The following is a 19,100-nucleotide window of genomic DNA, read 5'->3' on the forward strand; positions in this document are numbered from 1 at the left end:
ACGAAGCAGAAAGTTTCCCGACAGGATTATACAGTAGGCCAATTCATACAGTTCAATTCTTTTACAAGAAGTCTTTTACTTTTAATAAAATCGTACTCTTCAGGTATCATATTGCAAGATTCACAAATGAGCTGTCTTGCTTGCTTTGTTTCTCTCTTAAATGGGGAGAGAAATCTCACAGCAGGTTAACAAAGACATTACAAAGCTAATGTTGATGTGTCCATGTTATCTTGAAGATCGGTCACAAAGTGGATTTTTTCAGCAAGTTCAGTTAAAAAGAAGAAAGCTTTAAGTTTGTTATACTCAAGAGACAATAGCAACCGTATGCAATAAATGCAATTATATGCAATTATATAGCAGGGGGGAGAATATGAAGGGCAGGAAGTAATGGCAGAAAGTGATGTGCTGCCAACATTTTAACAAATGTGTCCATCAAAGGGTATTTTGCTGAGGGGGGCACTTTAATTAGAGTGGCTCTGATCGCTGCTCTAATTCAAACACCCAGAGCATCTTGTGTATCAGTGTCCTTGTGCTACAAAATGGCAGTGGGGATACCTGATTTAAAGCTTGTTCAATGTGCTTTAGTTAAAGTGCCCCCATAGCCATTTTTCAGTGTGGGGACATTGATACACGAGATGCGAAGGCTGTCTGGAGCGCAGTAATTACCATACTTCACCAGACTCAATTAATCAAGTCTGCTCTGATGTACTGTAATTCCAGTGCATCGGAACAGCCACCCAGTTCATATAGGCATCTAAAATTTCCTTTCAGCTATGGATACATAAGGATTAAGCTATTCAAATCAACAGGCAGCCCATTTGTTCCACTGTGTTCCCCTAGTCTTCCCCAAATAATCCATTCGGAATTCATTACTACCACAATAGTGGTGGGCTGTTTTGCCATCTGTGCTGTCAATAAGTGGAACTGACTGAGTTGGGGGGGAGGGGGTGGAAATCCAAATGAGAAATGGGTTCTCCTTCGGTTCCTGAGTTGGCTAAGCAGGAGGACTTCTGTGGCTCCTTGAGAGTATGTACTTCTTAACCTATGGGTAGTAAGGTCAGGTTTTGTGCTAGCAGCAGCAAAATGAAAGTGACTGAAGACAGCTGTCAGTGGCCAACTCCTGTCCTTTCCACTCCCCTTCCTCCTACCAGTGGACATCCTCACAAAGTTCATTGTCCAGAATTCTGTGGAGTGCTCAAGAAAGGCACAAGAATAACAATGTTTGATTTTTGGCCTTATTAACCAGATTGCACATATAATTAGTGAAGAGAAAGAGGCATCTACTTCTTTTGCTATTAGGTATAACAGCTCCATTTAACAATAAGATTGGTGTTTGAGCCAGAGAATCAAATTTCAATTTCCCTTTGAAATAGTGCATGTATGCATGCACTCACACGTACACACACATATATACACACAGACTATAATTTTCTAAAGATACCTTTAAAAATGGGAATAACTTTAGTATGAGGGGAAAAGCAGTCAGAAGGATGACAGTTTCTAATAAGCTGACTGCATCACCCAAGTGTAAAGAGATTGTAGCTAAAGAGAAGCTGAGGAACAATGACAGACATCAGAGGAATGGAAAAAAAAAAAAGGATGGTGATAACTCAAGAAATAAACAATGGAAAAGAAGCAGAGAGTGTAGAAATGGAAACAGAAAAATTGGTCATGCTGGGAAAGAATGATAGATATTGACACAGCAGAACCCTCAAATAATTATGCATCTGTTAGGGTCAATGCATTGCTTTGTACCAGGCATGGTCAAATCAAAACAGAATGGGGAGAGTAAATTCTGCAAGGAAAATGTGTGCAATATACAGAAAATGTCTTTTAGCGAAGATGCATTTTGCAAGGCATTGAACTGAAACTGGAATTAGTTAGCATCTGTTTATTTAACTGCTTATATGGTTCACATGGTCTAGTGTGGGAGCACCTCTCAAGTATTTAAAATCAAAAATGAAAATAATAATAATTTCTATCTTCTTTTCCTCTTTCCTTCTTTTCTTTTATAGAAAAAGCAATAGTTTGATTAGTTTATAGGTGTTCCTCTTGCTTTGGTGCATATATGTCATGGGTGACAGGTGCCTCCTAAGTCAGCGCACTTGCCCCCCCCAGGGCCAATCGGGATGGCATGATTGGCCATGGGGGAACCCCCCTCCCCAGGTCAGCGTGATTGGCCATGAGAGGACCGTGGGGACCACTTCTCCTGGCATCTCCACTCCTTGGCCGGTGCTCTCAGGGGGGGCACCAGTTCTCTCGCCTGCCCCCCTTACCCGTCACCTAAGTGTGGGAATGCTGCTGTCAGGGGGTGCACCAGTGCTCTTATGGGGTGCATGTGCACCCCTATGCACCCCCTGTGTGTTGCCATTTATATATATAGTTTGTTAAGAGAAAGCCAAGTCAAACCAACAAAATTTGGGTAAAACCTCAGAACTTATTTCTACCATAGATAGTCTTCTTCATTCAAGAGCCTCTCCCCACCTCCCACTAACTATTTTTATTGTACCGAGGGTTCATACCATGTTATTGGGAATCCACAATTATAAAGAGAGACAATTTCTTCAGTAGTTAGCACGTATGGAAGGATTTGAATATCAGAACCAAGACCACAGACTGGACTTTGTTAAGTAGCAATCAGTGCAGAAAATGGATAATAGGGAGATATGTTCACATACTTCTTTGTCACTGAACAGCTAGTTGCACTACTTGAGCTTTTAGAGTAGGTAGATTCATTTTTAGAAAATAATTCTTGCAGTGAACAAGGCCAGACTTCATAGATGGATGGATGAACAAACTACTATACGTAAGTGTATGTCCAATAGGATGAACATACAAGCTTTTTACCAATCACAGGTTGTATGTGAGCATTTATTTTTGCTATTAGTTATCTGGACATATAATAGCACTGGAGAGTACCAGAGAAACCTGAAGGCTTCAGAATGATTTCAGAGTCAGAGTGGCAGATTCCTTTGTTAATATTAGTTTTATCATTGCATCTAGGAGCTCTAGCGATATACTTATTTGTTATGATTTGAGATGTTATATAGACATAAAGTTCTTTGAAGTAATCAGCTCAATCTTCTCTGGACTCAGCTGTAGCCAGGTGCTCATCATCTGAATGTTGATCTCAGCTAAGAATATGGAAATCTGGTGATATTTGTTGACATAAACCAGCTGCAAGACAGGTTTATGTGCTGCTGGCACTTCATCCATTGTTGTCTCACCACTTCTGAAAATGGCTTCATATGGATGTTGAACAACCATAGGGAAGGCATCAGTAAAACTATGCAGAGCAGTGTTCAAGAAGGAGGTGGAAGAATTGTTAATAAATGCACTTTGACTGAGATCCAGGTGCTTTCAGGTGAGGGTTGGTTGTACCCAGCATGAGCTCATTTTCTGAAGGCATCCTGTTGAATTCATGGCATCTCAATTTTAATTTATTTATCCTTATAGCATCCTGGTGAGGTAGGGAAGTTGATGTTATTCTTTTTTTTACAGACATGGAAATGGAGCATACAGAGACTTAAGCCACTTACCCGTGGGTGCAGAGGAAACCTATGGAGAAATAAGGACTGGAGTCTTAGTTTCTGGAGTCCTAGACCTGTGCCCTAGCCAGTGGACAGTACTTCCTCCATTCCTTCTCTTCTCTCTGAATACAGAAAAAAAAGAAGTGAAAGGTAAGAGCTTACACAGACCCTTCCTTGGGCTGTTTTTCAGTGTGAGACAAAATATAGCCTACAGTAATGATCAGAAGCTCTGAGATGTGAGTTCTTAGACTCAACAAAATGAAATGATGAAAGAACAGATTCCTGTCAAGTGCATCAGACTGGAAGTTTAAAATGGACATAAAAAGAAATTGGGTTTTCTAAGAAGAAGCAATTGCTGTTGTATTTTATTGAGGCCCTTCAAGGTCACAAAGTGTGGGGGAAGTAATAATTAAAGAGGTAGCTAATGGTTCCAGCTGAAAATTGCATGATAACAGAACATATGCCTTAGATGACTATTTGGCATTGATAAGAAGTCTTTAAAGAAAGTGGCAGGAATTTTTAAATGGATTAAATAACTAAGACCAAAACAATCCAGAACTTTACAGTTTTAAGAATCTAAATATGGAGTTGGATTTGATATTTGTTTAAATTGCTGTGGAGGACAGAAGCAAAAATCTGCAATCAGAATTTGGATCTGACCTTTGAGACTCATTTTCATTTCCACTTGGAGGATTTATTGGACATCACTTTGAGTAGACAGCAGACATTTCTTGTCAGAGGCACTGCTCAGTATGTAAAGGTTCCTTAGTATACAGAAAAATAAAGTAGTAAAATCATATGATGCAGAAGAGTAACTATTTTGCTGGGTAATACAGTTGAAAGATAAAATGTTTTTATTTTTAGTAAAAAGCTATACTTAGAGAACATAGCTGCTCAAAAAATATTTGAGCACTTGTACCAATTTTGCTTCACCCAATGCTGATCTTTTTGGCTTGTATAGAAAGAATCCATTTGGACACCCAGCCCCATAAGTGCTGACTTTTATTTTTACTGTGGGTCAGTGGGGGAGGCTAAGACAATGGACATGTGGAAAGTTTTACTCATTTCAAGTGATAGTCCTCTTCCTGAGGCGGGGCAGGCAGGGCTTTTGGGCCTCCAAGTATGTGGCTCCTCTGCTCAGCCCATATTAATAGTAATTAATCTCTTATTATTCGTAAAATGATTTTGTGTTTAATTATACAAGTTGATGTATGTCTTATTAAATAGATTGCTTAGAGTAAAACCTGTGGATGACACATTTTTGTTCCAAATAAGAATTGCCAAAACTAGAGTCTTTAAAAGCCTGTTTTATTTCAATTTTTTACATCTTCATGGCAAAATCTTAAGATGTTCAGTCATGTTTCAGGGAAATACCAGATTTGTTTGCCTTTCCTATGGAGACTCATTCCTATGTTTGTGTCTCTGTCTCTTTCTGAGGACTATGTTTTATATTATGAGGCACTCATAGGGAAATGGAATACTTTACATTGTTAGGTTAACAGACTTTATTGGACTTTTTTGAAACTAGCTAAATGAACTTCCTGGCTATTCTGTTCTCTTCCAGAAAAGAAAAGAGCTTAGAGCTTCAACTCTTCTCTTTTCTGGGCCAGGAAATTTATCATTCATTTATCATTCAGTTTGAAGAAAAGTCTGATAAGATCTGTTAACCTAACAGCTGGAGAGCTTTCTCAGTTAAGTTGAGAGTAAGCTAGGATTTTAACTTCTATCACTTACTTTTATGAGACATGACGTTATCTACTTAAGGCCATGTTATGCCTGGCTGTAGCTCCAGATTAATACAAGTGAAGTCGCGGGCACAACAGAGAATAGTTTCTTCAACTCTAGCAATCATAAGTCAGAAGGAATTCATTCATTTTTCAAAAGGTATCTTTTGAAAGATTTTATGGAAAGCACAAGCATATTCTATTAATTTATTAAGAATAGAACAATATATTACTTTATGGGAACAAACACTCACGTTATTGCATTTCATCCCATAAGCAGTTGCATTTCACTGTTGGCAAATTACTTATTCATTCTATATCAACAATGTCAGGTTTTGAATGTAGTTTAGGATCTTGTGAAAGAGTTAATGGGATTGATGTAATTAACATGCAAAATGTTAAAAGGTCTTCTGGACACTATCAAGGAAAATGATTTTAAGCATCCCAGGATTTCACAGATTTGTCTTCACACAATTGTCTACTGCAACAAAATCACATATTTATCTTTCCAAGGACAGAGTAGCTAATTCTTCTCCCTTTGATACCAGAGTAAACCCAGGATATGTTTTGCCAAAATCAATGGAGTTTTACTATTGTAAAACTAGTGTACGTGGTATTGCTGCTATGGAAATCTGGTAGGAATCCAAATGAAACTTTAAACCTTAAAACGAATATCAAATGAGACCAGTTTAGTAGTTAATTACTACTTTTCAATGTAAAGTATTTAAAATATAACTATATCTGTGCACAATTCCCCACTCTCTTGAGTGATTACATCAAAAAGCCATATCTTATAAGAACCATAAATTCAAAAAGGTAATGCTGACATTTGGATATAACACAGCACCTTTAACACTTTAACTTTTTATTTATTCAGTTTTCTTGTAAAGGTTACATTAATTCTTTTTGACAGTTATACTAAATTAGCATAAGCATCTATAAAAACTATAAGATGCTGTATTAGCATTTAATTTTTCACTGAGAGTACGTGTTACACTAAATTAATTTCAACACAAATCTTTAAAACCTTTATAAACTTTATAAACAAAATACAGTAAAAGCTTTGTTATCTGGCATGAGTAGGGTAAGGGGGGGTGCCTGTTATCTAAAAATTCCAGTTACCTGAGGCAGGGGTTCTTGGCTGGACGCAAAACGGTGGGGGGCGATTCACATGTGGAGCAGCGGCAGCACAGGGTGGTGGGTGGCGGTGGCAGCTGCTGAGTACGAGCTTCCCCTTCCAAATTCCAGTTACTAGAGTATTCCAGTTCTAAAATGCTGGTTAACACAGCTTTTACTGTATAATCAACATTTCAAAGATATATCTCCACCATTAGCTTTTCAAAAGCTCTGTTCCTTAATGGAACGACTGCTGCTCTAAAACTCAAATCCATGCTGTTTATAAATTCTCTCTCTCTCTCTTTGTATCAGTTGCTGTTCACTTTTGTACTGCCCTAAAAGAACATGTCATATTTATTTCATACCTGGATTTTAAGTTCCATTGAATCAATTTGAATGCACTTAATAGAGCTCAGGGTTTCTAAACCAAGAACAAACTCTGTATATAGCTCTCAGATAATAAAATTTAAAAAGAAAAAATATTTGCTTGAATGATCTGCAAGTAAGCTACTCTTTGACCAGTGGAAAACTATCAATAAACTTGGGCTTTTATGTAACTCTATAGCCTTGGACTACACAGTACATGGACTACTCAGAAAACCTTGAAAGCACACTATAAAGTCCCATTTTATTAAGGCAACACAGACACTGTAATTTCAAGTCACTAGGGGCCATATACCTTTTCCCTACAGTTTCTGGATAAATGAAAGAACTTAAAAGTATTTGTCAGGTTCTCTCTCTTGGCACTGTATTTTTGTAGAAAAAGAGAGAGAAGCCTTCTTTTCTAGTGCTACTTTACTGAAATATTAAACTATTGTTTTAAACAGATTATTCCAAATACTTTAAACACATGCACACATAATTAAGGGCAGATAGCAGGGAAATTCACATACAGTAAAAGCTGCTTTAACCAGCACCTTACAAGCCGGCATGCTCTGTTAACTGGCATGTTGGCTTGTAAGATAAAAGTGAAACCAGAAGTGCCCACTGTGGCACTTCCGGTTTTGCCAAGCCCCCACGGCCTGGGGCATAGCAGGCTGCACGGGGCCTGCCTCCCTGTCCCTCATGGGCTGCAGGGCCCACGGGAGGTTCGGCAATGCACCAAATGTGGTGGGAAAACTGGCGGCCCGAACAGGTAAAGATGCCTGTTCGGACCTCTCAATTAACCAGCATATTTTGTTATCCAGCACCCCTCATTCCCCATGGGTGCTAGATAACAAAGCTTTCGCTATACCTTATGTTCCTGAGAGTGTCTAATCATCAATGTGGTGAATAGAACAAGAGAAGTGACCATCATTATCATTGATTCACTTCTGTTTTCTTTTGGGAACTTGACATTAGTTATAATTATTCTTGTAAATAGCTCGGTGTTAACACATTCAAAATGTGAATTATCTGTGTTAGTATATCTGATTGTTATCCAGATGCAGGGTTCTTGTCAGATATAGTAGATGATTTTTCCTTTGTATGTGGACAGCATATGCATATGATACTGATATCAGTTCAGTATTCTAGAATAGCTTTTAAACTCTGTCTATTGTGTGCATATTTTATACCAATTAAGTCAAGATCATAATGATTAATAGCAGAAGGAAATAAATTTGCATAGCTTCATGACACACAAAATGCGAGAAAACAAGAGAAAGAAAGAAAGACTTTTGACTTTTAAGAGACATTTATTCCAGGGAGGGTGATAACTCGGAGCCAGTAAAGAGCATGTACAGGTACGCCCGAATATCTGGGCCTCATGAACAAGGCCTGGGCTCATGGCCTGCAAGGCCTGCCCGTATATTCTAGACTAAACAAAACAATACACACACGCACACACACAAACACAACGAACATTAGGACTATTTACAGTTCTGCCAGTGGGGACACTCATGGAGGCCTCAGGGGTCGACCCTCATGAACAAAAAAAGTCCAAGGCCTTGGCCAGCTGGACGCGTCACTGCAGCTTGAGCAGCCGGTGGTATCACAGTACGAGGATCAGGAGTCCCGCCTCGACTCGGCACAGCGCCCCCTCGAGGGCCCAGCGCTCCTCAAAGGCGGGCACCGTCCGCCGGAGGACAGTGTGCTCGAAATCGAGCAAGAGGCGGGCCTGCACCAGCAGGTGGAAGAGCTGCAGGGCGTCGACCATCCTGGTGCCGGTGAGCCGGTTTCGCCGGCTCTTCAGGGTGGCCATCTTGGCCTGGCCCAGCAGGAAGTTGGCCAGGCTGACCGCGGCCCACTCGGCCGCCTGGTACGGAAAGGAGTGGATGTAGGCATCCTCGGAGAAGTCTTGGCCCAGCACCCAAAGCAGTGCACCCAGGGCGGCAAAGAGAGGCTGCAGCCGGGGGCAGTCGAGGAACGCATGGAAAATGTCCTCGTCCAGCACCCCCGGGCAGAAGGGGCAGGCCGCTGAGGCCGCTGGGTCCAGGTGATGCACAAAGGTGCTGGTGGCCAGGATGCCGTGCGCGAGTCGCCACTGCAGGTCACCGGTCCTCTTGGCGGTGGGTGCCTTATACAGCGTGTGCCACGCTGGGGTTCCGGGCCGCGCCAGGCGCCGCCACCACCCAGTGTCAGGGCGGCCGGCGAGCACCTGGGCGTGCCGGGTGCGCACCACCCACATGTAGAGGCCCTTGCGGGGCAGGGTGCCAAAAGGGCAGCCCATATTGCTGCTGGGGGGCACCAGGAGCCTAAGCAGCATGTTGGGCCGCTTGGCCAGCTCACTGGGTACCGCTGGGATGACGGGTAGTGGCGGGAAGGCGTCTTCTGTGGCGTTCGCGGCGGGGAGGGGCCGGCGAGTCTGGAGATGGACTTCCAGGGGGGTCGCTGCCTCCGTCGGGAGGGCAGCCCTAATGGCCCGCAGAAGCCACCCTGCGGTGCGGACGGAGCGCATCGCCAGCCAGGCAGCCAGGGCCTCGGGTGACAGCCAGTCCGACCGAGCAGGGTCCAGGAGGTGCTCCAGGTGGGTGGAGCGCACCTCGATGAGAGCTGCCACGAGGCTGGCAGAGGCCAGGCTCGGCACGACACGTTGCAGGGCCGGGTTGTGGACCAGGGGCTCTCGAAGCAGTTGCGGGAACCGCAGGTGCCTGGCCTGGGGACAGAGATGGAAGGCTGCCCGCCAGGCCCGCACCATGCTGCGGTAGAACGGGGGAAAGACTGCCCCATTCAGTAAGGTGAGGTCCAGTTGAAACAGCTTCCGGTCAAAGCTGAGGCCCCCCACTCGCCACAGGAATCGGCACGCCAGCTGTGGCCACAGGAGGTGGCTTTCGGTGTACAGGAATGGCTGGAGGGCCTGCAGCCGATAGGTGGCCACCCTGCTGGCCAGATCGATCAGTCCCTGGCCCCCCTCACTGGTGGGCAGGTAGAGGGCAGCTCGTGGGAGCCAGTGGAGTCCGTCCCACAGGAAATCCACCAGGAGTCTCTGCAGTCTCTCCAGTAGCCCCGGCGGAGGGTCCAGCACCGCGCAGCGGTGCCACAGGGTCGCCTCCGCCAGGTTGTTGATGATGAGGATGCGCCCCCGGTAGGAAAGGCTGGGCAGGCGCCAGCGCCACTGCTGCAGGTGGGCCTCCACTCCCTCCTCGAGGCCGTCCCAGTTGCACGCCATGAAGGTCGTCGGCCCCAGGAACACGCTCAAGACCTTGAGGCCCTCGCAGCACCAGGCGAGGCCCCCCGGCAAGTCTGGGGGAGGTGTGCCAGTCCATGCGCCAAGCAGCAGAGTGTCACTCTTGCCCCAGTTGATGCGGGCGGAGGAGGCGCTCTCGTAGGCCCGCTGGCAATCTGCCAGAGCCTGCACGTCTTCCTGGGTGTTGAGGAAGACCGTGACGTCGTCCGCATAGGCCGACAGCCGGAGACAAGGGCCAGCAGACGGGCCCGTGGCCGATGGCAGGGCCACACCACTCAGGCTGCGGAGCAGCGCGTGTAGCAGCGGCTCGATGGCCGGGGCGTAGAGCATGCCCGACAGTGGACAGCCCTGGTGAATGCCCCTGTGCACGGGGAATGGAGCGCAAAGCACCCCGTTCACCTTGAGCAGGCTGGAAATGTCTCGGTACAAGACCCGGAGGGCCCCGGTGAAGAGGGGCCCAAAACCAAAGGCCTCCAGTGTCCAGAAGAGATAAGCGTGGCCACGCGGTCAAAGGCCTTCTCCTGGTCTAGAGAGAGGAGGCTGACGTCAAGGCCAAAGAGCTTGCTAGCCGTGAGTAGCTCCTGCAGCAGGAACAGGTTGTCTTGAATGGTCCTGCCCGGCACGCAGTAGCTGTGCTCGGGCCTGGTGAGAGAGGCCATGACCGCGCGGAGGCGGGTGGCCAGCGCATTGGCCAGAATCTTATAGTCCGCACACAGCAGGGAGACCGGCCGCCAGTTCTTCATGTAGCCCAGGTCTCCCTTCTTGGGCAGCAGGGTCAGCACCGCTCGGCGGCAACTGATCGGCAAGACCTTGTTGGCGAGGCTCTCCTGGAGAACGCGCAGGAGGCTGGGGCCGAGGAGAGGCCAGAAGGTCTTGTAAAACTTGGCAGGCAGCCCGTCGAGGCCTGGCGCTTTGCCGGAGGCGAGGCTGGCCGTGGCGGCCGCCAGCTCTTCCAGGGACAAGTCCCGCTCAAGCTCACCGGCCTCCAGGGCATCGAGACGTGGTAGGCCCTCGTGGAGTTCCCGCGTGGCCTCGGGGCACGACGGCTCGGCCGTGAACAGGTCGCGATAGAAGGTGACGGCACGTTCGCGTATTTTGCCCGGCTCTGTAATGACCCGGCCCTCAGGAGTCTTGAGATGATCCAAGACTTTGCTCGCTGCCCTCCGCCGCTCCAGGTTGAAAAAGAAGCGGGTCGGGGCGTCAGTTTCCACCAGCTCCTGGCAGCGGGCGCGGACCCTCGCACCGTGGGCTGCGCTCTCCACCAAGTTGCGCAGGCATTTCCTGCGGAGCCGGAGGCTCTCGCTCAGTGCTGCATCGCTGCCAGCGGCCAGCAGAGCAGCCTCGAGCTCCGCCACATCCTCCTCCAACTCCCGTATACGGTGGTGCATCTCGCTTGTGGCCAGCTGGGTGTACTGCTGGCAGAAGGCTTGGATCTGTACCTTGCCCACATCCCACCACAGCTTCCAGGAGGAGTGGCTCGGTCTCGCAGCCTCCCACTCTGCCAAAAGTGGGCAAAGCAGTCCCAGAAATAGGAGTCCTGAAGCAGGCTGACGTTCAAACACCAATACGGTGCCCGTGCACAGGCTCTCCCCGGCAGGCTCAGTTCACTGAAGGCCAGGCCATGATCTGATAGACCCGAGGGAGAGATGCGGCTGCTGCGCAGGAGTGGCAGGTGGTGCCTGGTGATATAAAGGCAGTCGAGGCGAGCCATGGTGAGACCACCGGCAACCATCTTGGCCCAGGTGTACTGGCGCACATCAGGATGCAGGGCTCGCCAGACGTCCACGAGGTCTGCCCCCTCCAGGGCAGCTTGCAGCTTGCGAGCGGAGGGCAGGTGGGGCTCAGGCCCTGTGCGGTCAAGGCGCGGGGCAGTGGTGCAGTTGAAATCCCCACCAAGGAGGAGCAGGTCATCATCATCGCTAGCGTCGTGCAGGAGGGCAGCCAAGGTCTTGAAGAAAGCGACCCTCTGCTGGCCATCGGAGGGCACGTAGACGTTGACGAGCAGCAGGCGGTGTTGTGCGAGGGTGACGCGGACGGTCAGCAGGCGGCCGGGGACAACCTCCCGCAGCACTGCCGCATCAAGCTGCAGCTGCGGCGATAAGAGTGTCGCAACCCCAGCGCTGAGGTTGGTGCCATGGCTCAGGAACACCTGTCCTCGCCAGGCAGCCCGCCAGGCCACCTGGTTGAACCTGTCAGAGTGCGTCTCTTGTAGGAAGGCGACGCCCAGCCTCTTCTGTCGCAGGAGCTCCAGGACAGCCTCGCGCTTTACCGCGTCTCGACAGCGGTTGACGTTGAAAGTGCCAATGGTTGTGGCTGCCATGGGTGTGGGTGTGGGAGAGGAAGAGCAAAGCAAAGTGCGGGTGGAAGAGCGAGCACCCAAGAGCAGAGCAAGGCAATACAGACAGGTCAGGGATGGCCTACCGTGCCCTACTCTAGTCGAGGGACCCGCCCAGGCCCCACTCCACTCTCACCCTCTGGGCAAGCTTGTCCAAACGGTAGGCCATCTGGCATGTGCCCCGATCCTGCTGCATGAGCTTGGCTGCCTCCCTGGCAGCCTTGACAAACACTTTTGGGTCTGCACACCACTGAGTGATGCCCCCCACTACGTTCTTCTGCTCCTTAGTTAGCTTCAGCAAGGACAGGAGTCCCCCATAGTCAGGAGGGACGCAGGGGGGCTCCGCCAGCTTGGGGTGGATGTTGCCTACAGAAGAGCGGCGAGGCCGCACCCCCAGCGGGAGCTTGCGCGCAACTGCAGCGTTGACACCCTCGATGTCCAGGCACATCAGCCACCTCTCGTCGTCCGAGTCCAGGACCGGCTCCGCGAGGACATTCCCTGTCTTCTTGGGGGGGGAGGGGCCATCCTGCTCACGACGTCTCTTGCGAGATTCAGAGAGCTGGATCTCCATCTCGCTAACTTCCCCATCTGATCCGCTAGGCTGGGGCGTGACCAAAGGGGCAGCAGGCTCTCCCACCACCCCTGGGGCCAGGCCACCGGAAGAGAGACATTTGCCACTATCCCTGCTGCCGCCTGACTCCGGAAGCTGGGGGACAGGCGAGGGGAGGGGGACCCCTGAAGGCCCCTCCCCCCCCGCTAAGTCTGCCCCATCGATGGCTACATCCAACGGGGCGGGTGGTGTGGCAGCCAGAGTGGGGTCCGGCTCTGTAGTGGGGGGGCCCTCGGCACTGGCCAAGGAGGGGTCTGTCAGGGATGGGGCGTCCAGAGAGGCCCTCCTCATCTCCCTCTCCTTGTCGGGTGGGTGGGAGGAGGCCCGGGCCCCATCATCCGATGAGGCTCCAGCGCCGCAGTCCCCAGCCACTTCGGCCAGGGCAAGCAGGGGGCAAGGGGAAGCGTCTGCCCTTCCACCCGGTGGGGCTGCCGCACTGAGGGCAGGGGGTGCCACAGACGGGGGAGGGGGCAGTGGGGCCATGGTAGTAGCACCAGCCCCTCGGCTGAACGATGGCTTCCCACTGGAGACCCCGGTCCCCTGAGATGGAATGGGGGTGGAAGGAGGTCGGGAGGAAGAGCTCCCAGCCTCCCTGGGCCTACCGCGTGTCCCAGAGGTCGACGCGCTGTCTCTCGGCGCTGCCGCAGGTGGCGATGGTCCGGCCACCTTGCCCTGAGGGCACTGCATAGCCAGGTGGGAGGAGCCCCCGCACTTGAAGCACGTGGTCTCCCCCAGAGACAGATAGATAATGAACCTCCGACCCTCGAGCGTGAGGCTTAGGGAGCGAGGTAGCGACTGGGGGCCCTCCTTGAGGAGCATGAAGACCTGCCTCCGAAAAGACAGGATGTGCTTCCCCTGAGGGTCCTTGCTTCCCATCGGCAGGCGGCGAAAAGGACTCGCAGGAACCCCATAGGCCTTGAGTCCCCTGGCCAGCTCCCGATCAGAAACGTGTGGTGGGACGTTGGAGATCAGCACCCTCACTGCCTGAGTCTCTAGGGGCGTGACAGGGTAGTGGACGCCCGCAATGTCCAGGCCCTCCGCACACACCCTGTCAACCAAGGCGGGCTTGCTCAAATAAATCATTGGGACCATGCTCACGTGCCCCGCATAGCGGATGGTACGCCATCCCAGGAGCATGGCCAGAGCCTCCACGCAAACCTTGAGCCCCACATGGAGAGGGGTATGAACCCTCAGGCCATGAGTCAGCGGGAGGTCCCGAGAGAGATCCTCATGCCAACTACCAGGCATAGGAGCAGCCATTCCTCACTAGTACGGGGTTAAACTGCAAAGTGCAAAAACAAAACAAACAAACAAACAAACAAAAAAGCCTCAGGCTGACACGGGGGACTGGGACTGGGAGGGGGCTGAAAACGCCCCAAAATCGGCCTGAGGGGGGGCAGAGCAACCCCGCAGGGGCTCAGGGCAAGCCCCAAGGCAGGGGGAGATGGCAGGGACCAAGGGAAGGGGCCCTGGGGGAGGGAGGCAGGCAGCAGAAATCAAAGGGAGAACTCAGGCGGGGGTGGGGGAGGGGCAGAGACAAACGAGGCTGCCAGAGTCCAGGGTAAAAAAGCTCAGAAAGTGGGGGGAAGGGGCAGGGAGGGAGTCCCCAGGGACAGGGTGGGGAGAGGCAAGGGTTTTTTTGGGGGGGGGACAGGAGAAGGGGGGCAGGGAGTGCGGGGCAACAAGCTGAAAGCACCTGAGCTGAAGGAGCTTAGAAGGGCTTCAGCTGTCAGCGGCCATCTTGAAAGAAAGAAAGAAAGACTTTGACTTTTAAGAGGCGTTTATTCCAGGGAGGGTGACAAATCGGGGCCTGTAAAGAATATGTACAGGTTGGCCCGAACACCTGGGCCTCACGGACATGGTCCTGGGCTCACGGCTTGCAAGGCCTGCCCATACACTCTAGACTAAAAAACCATAGCGAGTCAAAGGTCTATTTACATATTTACATTTCTGCCAGTGGGGACACCCATGGGGGGCCTCAGGGCCTGACCCACATGAAGCAAAGTCCAAGGCCTTGGCCCGCTGGGCACATCGCCGCAGCTTGAGTAGCCAGGGGTGTTACAGGGCGAGGAGCAGGCGCCCTGCCTTGACTCGGCAGAGCGCCCCCTCGAGGGCCCAGCGCTCCTCAAAGGTGGGCACCGTCTGCCGCAGGACCACGTGCTCAAACTCGAGCGAGAGGCGGGCCCGCACCAGCAGGCGGAAGAGCCGCAGGGCGTCGACCATCCCGGTCCCGGCGAGCCGGTTTCGCTGGCTCTTCAGGGTGGCCATCTTGGCCTGGCCCAGCAGGAAGTTGGCCAGGCTGACCACGGCCCTCTCCGCTGCCTGGTAGGGGAAGGAGTGGACGTAGACATCCTTGGAGAAGTCCCGGCCCAGCACCCAAAGCAGCATGCCCAGGGTGGCAAAGAGCGACTGCAGCCGGGGGTAGTCGAGGAACGCGTGGAAAATGTCCTCGTCCAGCACCCCCGGGCAGAAGGGGCAGGCCGCCGAGGCTGCCGGGTCCAGGTGGCGAACAAAGTTGCTGGTGGCCAGGATGCCGTGCATGAGCCGCCACTGCAGGTCGCTGGTCTTCTTGGCGGTGGGCGCCTTATACAGCGTGCGCCACGCTGGGGTCCCGGGCCACACCAGTTGCCGCCGCCACGCGGTGTCAGGGCAGCCGGCCAGCACCTGGGCGTGCCGGGTGCGCACCACCCACATGTAGAGGCCCTTGCGGGGCAGGGTGCCAAAAGGGCAGCCCGTATTGCTGCTGGGGGGCACCGGGAGCCTGAGCAGCGTGTTGGGCCGCTCGGCCAGCTCGCCGGGTACCGCTGGGATGACGGGCAGCGGTGGGAAGGCGTCGTGCGCGGTGGCTGCGGCGGGGAGGGTCTGGCGAGCCTGGAGGTGGACTTCCAGGGCGGTCGCTACTTCTGTCGGGAGGACGCCCCTGACAGTCCATAGAAGCCGGCCCACGGTGCGGATGGAGCGCAGCGCCAGCTGGGCAGCCAGGGCTTCGGGGGACAGGCATGCCGACCGAGCAGGGTCCAGGAGGTGCTCCAGGCGGGTGGTGCGCGCCTCGATGAGGGCTGCCACGAGGCTGGCGGAGGCCAGGCTCTGCGCGACACGCTGCAGGACCGGGTTGTAGACCAGGGGCTCCTGAACCAGGTGCGGGAACTGCAGGCGCCTGGCCTGGGGGCAGAGATGGAAGGCTGCCCGCCAGGCCCGCACCATGCTGCGGTAAAACGGGGGAAGAACTGCCCCGTTCAGGAAGATGAGGTCCAACAGAAACAGCTCCCGGTCAAAGCAGAGGCCCCCCACTCGCCGCAGGAATCGGCACGCCAGCTGCCGCCACGGGAGGTGGCCGTCGGCGTACAGGAGCCGCTGGGGGGCCTGCAGCCAGTAGGCAGTCACCCGGCTGGTCAGGTCTATCAGGCCTTGGCTCCCTTCCCCGGTGGGCCCTTGTGGCAGCTCAGGAGAGCCAGTGGCGTCCGTCCCACAGGAAGTCGACCAGGAGCCGCTGCACTCTTTCCAGGAGCTCCGGCGGAGGGTCCAGCACCGCGCAGCGGTGCCACAGGGTGGCCGCTGCCAGGTTGTTGGCGACGAGGACCCGGCTGCGGTAAGAGAGGGCGGGCAGGCACCAGCGCCAGCGCTGCAGGCGGGCCTCTACTCCCTCCACCAGGTCCTCCCAGTTGTGGGCTGCAAAGTCCGGTGGCCCCAGGAACACGCCCAGGGCTTTGAGGCCTTCCCGGCGCCAGGTGAGGCCTCCCAGCAGGTCCGGAGGCGGCGTGCCGGCCCACGTCCCCAGCAGGAAGGCGTTGCTCTTGCCCCAGTTGATGCGGGCCGAGGCGGTGAGCTCGTAGGTGCGTTGGCAGTCCACCAGGGCCCGCACGTCCTCCTGGCTGCCCAGGAAGACGGTCACGTCGTCCGCGTATGCCGTCAGCTGGAGCGGGGGGCTGGTGGCGGGGCCCGGCGCTGGTGGCAGGGTGAGGCTGGTCAGGCAACGTCGCAGAGCGTGCAGCAGTGGTTCGACGGCCAGGGCGTACAGCATGCCTGACAGGGGGCAGCCCTGGTGTATGCCGCGACGCACAGGGAATGGGGAGCACAGCGCGCCGTTCACCTTGAGCAGGCCGGAGGCATTGTGGTACAGGACTTGGAGCGCCGCGGTGAAGAGCGGCCCGAAGCCGAAGGCCTCGAGGGTGCCGAGCAGGTACCGGTGGTCAACGCAGTCGAAGGCCTTCTCCTGGTCCAGGGAGAGCACGCCGACGTCCAGGCCAAAAAGATCTGCGGCCGTGAGCAGGTTGCACAGCAGGAACAAGTTGTCCTAGATGGTCCTGCCTGGCACGCAGTAGCTCTACTCGGGCCCAATGATGGAGGCCATGACGGTGCGGAGACCAGGATCTTGTAGTCGGCGCACAGGAGGGAGACAGGCCTCCAGTTCTTCAGGCAGCCGAGGTCCCCCTTCTTGGGCAGCAGGGTGAGCACGGCCCGGCGGCAGCTGGTCGGCAGGGTCCCGTCGGCGAGGCTCTCGCGGAAGACGCGGAGGAGGCTGGGCCCGAGGAGGGGCCAGAAGGCTCTGTAAAATTCCACGGGCAGGCCGTCCAGGCCCGGGGCCCTGCCCGAGGTGAGCCCCCCTACCGTGGCCTCCAGCTCCACCAGGGAGAGTTTGCGCTCCAGGGCCTCGGCCTGCGAAGCGCCCAGGTGCAGCAGGTCCTGATGCAGCTCCTGGGCGGCCTGCGGGCAGACGGGCTCAGCCACAAAAAAGTCCCGGTAGAAGGCGATGGCATGCTCCCGCACTTCACCCGGGTCCGTGAGCAGCCAGCCCTCCGGGGTATTGAGGTGGTGCAGCGTCTTCGCCACGGCCCGCCGCCTCTCCAGGCCGAAGAAGAAGCTGGTTGGGGCATCGGCCTCTGCCAGCTCCTGGCAGCGGGCACGGACCCGCGCGCCGCGGGCCACGCCCTCTGCCAGCTCTCGCAGGCATTTCTTGCAGGAGCGGAGGCTCTCAAGGAGTGCCGCGTCGTTGCCCGTGTGGAGGAGGGCTGCCTCGAGCTCCGCCATGTCCTCCTCCAGCTCCTGGGTGCGGCGGCGGAGCTCGCTTGCCGCCAGCTGGCTGTACTGCTGGCAGAACGCCCGGATCTGGACCTTCCCCACGTCCCACCACAGGCGCCAGGAGGGGTAGTCTGCTTGCGCCGCCTCCCAGCTCCTCCAGAGGTGGGCGAAGCAGTCCCTGAAGCGGGTGTCCTGCAGCAGGCTGACGTTGAGGCACCAGTAAGGGGCCTGCGTGTGTGCTCTGCCAGTCAGGCTCAGCTCAGAGCAGACCAAGGCGTGGTCCGAGAGGCCCGATGGAACGATGCGGCTGCCACGCAGCACCGGCAGGTGGTGCTGGCCAATGTAGAGGTGGTCGAGGCGGGCCATGGCGAGCCCGCTGGTGCTCATCTTTGCCCAGGTGTACTGTTGTGCGTCAGCGTGGAGGACCCGCCAGGCGTCGATGAGGTCCGCCGCCTCCAGCACAGTCCGCAGCTTGCGGGCCGAAGGCAGGTGCGGTTCCGGCCCCGTCTGGTCTAGCAGCGTGTGTACAGTACAGTTGAAATCCCCGCCCACAAGGAGCAGGTCGTCCTTCTCGCTGGCGTCACGCAGGAGGTTGCCCAGGGTCTCTAGGAAGGCGACCCTCTCTCTCCCGTCGGTGGGCGCGTAGACGTTGACGAGAAGCAGGCTCTGGTGTGCCAGGGTGATGTGGACAGTCAGCAGCCGGCCGGGGATGACCTCTCGTGCCACCGCCGAGTCATACCACAGCTGCAGCGAGAGGAGGGTCGCCACTCCCGCGCTGAGGTTGGTGCCGTGGCTCAGGAACAAGCTGCCTCTCCAGGTGGCATGCCAGTTGGCTTGAACGTACGCGTCGCTGTGCGTCTCCTGGAGGAAGGCGATCGCCAGATGTTTCTGCTGCAGGCCCTCCAGGATGGCCGTCCGCTTCACCGGGTCTCTGCAGCCATTGGTGTTGAGCGAGGCAATTGTGGTAACCACCATGGACAGGAGAAGAGGGAGGAAGGGTAGGCAGGGTACCGGTGGGAGAGAAGGTGATGGACGCCGGGCAGAAAAACTGTGGAGACAGGGGAAAGGCCTAGTGTTGCCCTGCCCTATTCCGCGGGCCCGCCTCGTCCCCACATCTCCCTCACCCGGGTCACCAGCTTCTCGAGCCAGAAGGCATGCT

The 19,100-nt window shown here is 53.9% G+C and overlaps 2 long non-coding RNA genes across 2 annotated transcripts in view; one reads left to right on the plus strand and one right to left on the minus strand.

The window, feature by feature from the left end:
* LOC132248568 (uncharacterized) overlaps positions 1-19,100 on the plus strand; it is a 56,495-nt gene that overhangs the window by 14,449 nt on the left and 22,946 nt on the right. The window contains exon 2 of the long non-coding RNA XR_009459802.1: positions 3,502-3,680. This is a non-coding gene — a long non-coding RNA (uncharacterized LOC132248568). The remainder of the gene's footprint in view (positions 1-3,501; positions 3,681-19,100) is intronic.
* Positions 743-4,631, minus strand: LOC132248569 (uncharacterized). Its single transcript, XR_009459803.1, has 3 exons — positions 4,191-4,631; positions 3,540-3,652; positions 743-3,460 (listed from the first exon to the last, which is right to left on the minus strand). It is a non-coding gene; the product is annotated as an uncharacterized LOC132248569 (long non-coding RNA).

This window comes from Alligator mississippiensis, chromosome 2, assembly GCF_030867095.1.
Source record: "Alligator mississippiensis isolate rAllMis1 chromosome 2, rAllMis1, whole genome shotgun sequence".
In the NCBI taxonomy this organism is placed as follows: domain Eukaryota; kingdom Metazoa; phylum Chordata; order Crocodylia; family Alligatoridae; genus Alligator; species Alligator mississippiensis.